Here is a 4,543-nt window from a genome sequence, read left to right as displayed (position 1 = left end):
TCTGCTCCAGCCCAAAAGGAGCCTACTTGCGTGCCAGGGAGGATGTTTTCCAGCACTGAGGGAGCTCTGTGGGGAAAAGGTTGATCAAAGCAGTGATTAAAGAGGGAGCTCGAAGGGTCAAACTGAGCTCCTTTGTTCTTCTGATTTTTTTATTAAAAAAAACATTTACACTCAATAAAGTCTTGAGGACACTTTGGCAATTAAACCCTTACTCGGCCAGCTAGACTGTCTCAGATTTGGCTCAGAAATACAGAGGAAAGTGGTGCATTTAGAGACTTGTAACTTGAATTCTCCCCCTGTCACTCACTTTTTCTCAGGCAGTTGAAGCTTCATATTAAGTCATATTTCCAGAAAGGCTGGGTGTACAGCTGAGCTACTGAAAGGATGCATTTCCTCAGCTACTCAGCACACTCATTATAAACATTTAAACAAATCTTTATGCCCTTCAGTCAAAATTGCAAGAATACAAAATCTGAGGAGGACGGATTCCCCACCCCAGGCTGCTTCTGGAGGCAGCAGCTGTAGTGTTGCACTGTGGGGTGAATGCACATGGGCTTGCTTCTACCTCTAAGAAGTTAGTAGCAAAGTTCCCACTGCCTGTGGCTGCACAGGATCAGGACAGGCTTGGATAATCAGTGTCCTTTGTTAGTAAGTGTTGCTGTTCTTGGAACAAGAGGGACAAAGAAATACGTAAGAACCATAGGAGAACCAAACATGAGATAAACATCACCAACATCACGAGTCCCAAGTAACTGGAGCTCCTGAAGCCAGTCTGTAATAAGCTGTACTACAATGTCTTGCTTTGTAAGCTACTGCTCTGTGTGAAATGCCTCATAGCAGGTTGAGGGACCTCTTGGTGGAATAAAGCTCCATCCAGTGCAAGTTTGGGGGTGCATCCATAATGAAACCATAACTTTGTGTGCAGAGAAAGCTGCCCTCTTCCAGCCTGGCTTCGCAGAGCGATGAAGTCAAATTGAATTAAATAAGGAAAGAAAGTTAATTTCTCTCTCTGCTTGAGGAAAACCAGATGCTGAAAATCCATGGTTTATGGAGTGTAAGCAGGCAGTCCACTCATCTTCCCACCAGATTAACATCACCAGAGGATCACAAATGAAATGCCATATCTTGTACCCAAGTAATGCATTCTGAAGAGGAAACAATTAATTAGTGCCAGGCAATATTGTCTCAGGCTGATTAGGTGACACAGTGAGCAATACATTTCCCTAACCAGCTCATGGCTGCGTTGGAGACACAGCAAGATTCCCTTTCACCAAAAGCAAATATTAAAACAACATTCATTATCTTTTCATAAAGGGGAAAAAAACCCCACAGTGACCTTGGCAGAAATTCCATCTCTCCTTCTCACTCTTTCAAGTTAAAACCAAACCTGAGGCAGCACTTCCCCCCCAAGCCCATCAAAAGACAAAGCCCCAGCAGAAAGCCGCCTAGTCTTTTTAAAAGACTGAAGATGTTTTAGGATGGACTTTTCCTACAGGGATTTCAGAAGCTCCATTGCAGCTGCAGCAAGCCAGGGAAGTGAAGCATGGGCCACTGAGTCAGGGGGAACAAGAGCAGGCACTACAGCAAGCTATTTTAAACCATTATTGGAGATCTGTAGCTAAGCTCTCCAGTGGGCTGCTTCTAGCTAAAAGGCTTCCACTTGAGCGCTTCAGATCATGTAAGTTTGTTTAAGATAAATAATTCATGAAGGGTACATAACACCATCCTTGAATAACTTTTCACTCACCACCTGCCTGACAGGGAGAGAGCTGACAGAGCAGTGTGATTCAGGAACCTGACATTAGCACGCTATGTGTCCCAGCCAGGGACAGGGATCACCCCATTGTCTTAACCCTTTTGTGGTGTGAGTGCCTGAGGAAGCCAATTGCACCAGCTAATTCCATGATTAGGACTATTTCCATCTGTTGTCATTACCATCAAAATAAGAGAAAGGCAAACGGTGTGAAGAGTTACAACTACTTGCATTGTAGACATTGAAGAGAATATGTAAAGAAAATGTCTGTTTTTATAGGCTTTAAAAAAAAAATCTATTGCACACTGAAGGCCAAGTACAACCATCCCTACTCAAGCTGAGTAGTACCTTGTAACTCAAATAGTCCCACTGAAATCAATTTGGGATTATATAATGCAAGTAAGGAAAGAACCACCTGGCCTTTAGGTAGCAAAATAAGATGTGTAAGGAACAAATCTTCAGCTAAAATTAATGTGATTTGCCTCGTGGTGGCTAATGGAGCCGTGCCCATTCACATCAGCCTGGAGTCCACTGTGACAGTGTGCTGATTGTAGAGCACTTGGGTTTTAATTACCAGTGGTAAATAGTATGTCCTTAAACTTTATAGACCTTATATATTTGGCCTACTTTATTTTGTAGATAAAAGCCCAACTGTGGCCTGATAGGCAATTTAGGAATGATTTATGGACTTTGTCTGCTGTTAGTAACAGTTTGGAAGTTGCTGTGTGACAGAAGGGAGGAATTTTTTTCAAATTTATTTTGGGAGATAATGGCCAGAATGGAACTGTCATATATGGCTTCCCCTTATAAAACTGAGAATATATTTTTGAGCAAGGCTTTAGAAAAAGGGAAAAAAATATAGGGCAAGGCAAGTTATAAAGAGAACAACAATAGGCACAATGGAAAGCATGCAGGAGCTAGTGCATAGTAGAGGAAGGGCACTGCTTTCATAATTTATGCTGTGGGCCAGCAGTCCCAGCAGTGAGCCTTGTCCCATTCTCACACAAATCCCAGGGTGTTGCCTCTAGAACTCCATTCATTTTGGCTCTTTTATCACTGAAATACGTCTCTGCTTGATGTGAGATTTGGGTTAAGCACAGACACTTCTCTGTTCCATGTAAAAGGCAGGAACAGCAAACACATGCACACACAAACCAGGATGGATTAATTTTCAAACCCAGAGCATATGGGGATGGTCACCCCCCAGTACACAAAGCCTCCAAAAGAAACATTGCACACAAAGCAATATTTAGCCTCCCATGTACTGCAGAGCAGTGAAGTTAAACAGGACTTCCACCCAGGGCATTCTGAGGATGCACATTTTAAAAGGAGTAGGTTTTTCCACCCAGGAGTTCCAAGAGGTTTTGTAATTGGTGGCTTGTAGGACCTCACTGTGATTTCTGCCCTATACCAGAGTGCTGAGCCCACCTGAAAAGTGATTTATAAGTCAGAGAGAAATACTGAAATCCACAGACTTGGTGTATTGACATGCACTTTATCCATCCTTCTGTTACTCTGAAAGCCAGAATGGTGTCCTGCTTTTACAAGGGTCGTTTGAGACTTTTATCTGAGTCAAATCCTGCTCTTGCTTCCTTCAGGGCATATGAGAGAAATGACACCAAACATTATTCTCTTACCAAGGGAGAGAGATTATCCCTGTGAGTTGGGTGCTTTCTGGGCACAGCTCAAAAAAATGATAATGGGAAAGAACATTCCATTCCTCATGCTGAGGGTTCCCTCTTTAGTGAGATGCTGTTAGGAGAGTAAGAAGTTGAGTGAGCCTTTTAATGTAATTATTTTGCATCTCTCACTGTGTAAATCTGGCAGAAATCTGGGCTGGTGGGGCTGTAGGTGTATGCAGGATGCTCTGGCTCAGGATTCCTTCCTCAGTGTCCTCAAGCCTGACCTGGAAGGGGCACAGCTATTGCTGGAAGGTGTTGTGGGGTCCAACCAGTCTTAGGGAATGGAAACATCTCCATGAGGAATGAGGACTTGTTCTGGATAGGAGGGAAAAGCAAGGGATTAGGGGCTGCTTTTGTGCATCACTGGAGTCACCAAGGGGAGAGTTTGGCAGCAGGCTGCCTCTGAGCCATAGGCTGGAGGGCAAGCTGGAGAGGAGGGTGGGAGCCCAGTGCTGCAGCTTTAGCTTTTGGGTTATCCCTGCTAATGCTGGGACATTGTAGGATAAGGAAGAATAACAGTAGGAAGAACTTAAGTAACTTAGGGACTTCTCCCAGCCAGAAAGCTGTTCTGAACTGTTTCTATATGTCTCCTCTGATACCAGGGGCGTGATTTGAAGGGTTTTTTTAAACACTTTCAGCTCTGCCAGATTTCTGGGGTGTGCAGGGGACAGATCCCCATTTGATCCAGCTACTGTCCTGCAAAGAGCCCACACTGAATTAGTTTGATTTGATCCATTATTACCTGCTTCAGTCTCTGCCCTTTTCTTGACTGTCATTGGTGACCTGATTTAATTGCCTGATGATGAGACTCTGCTCATATCAAAAGGCTGTCTCTATGCAGGCCTAAACCTTCTCCCAAATGGCCCTGTTGAAATATAAATTGAAATAGTCTTCAAAAGTTTACAGAGTATTAGGGGATCAGTACAGATCTGACCATTACTTATTAATCGTTCAATTCAAGAAATAACTATTTGATAGAAAATGGGGTGGAGACCTGGGAAAGAATGACTTTAATGAGATCTCAGTGACTGATATTTGGAAATATATTATTAAGTTTCTGCAGTGCAGCACTGAGATTTCCCAGTGTTTTCAGAAAAAGAAATTGCAC

Source organism: Empidonax traillii, unplaced genomic scaffold (genome assembly GCF_003031625.1).
Source record: "Empidonax traillii isolate 1590-97213 ecotype Southwest subspecies unplaced genomic scaffold, ASM303162v1 scaffold258:size685985, whole genome shotgun sequence".
Taxonomy (NCBI): Eukaryota; Metazoa; Chordata; class Aves; order Passeriformes; family Tyrannidae; genus Empidonax; species Empidonax traillii.
This window is presented reverse-complemented; position numbering follows the sequence as displayed.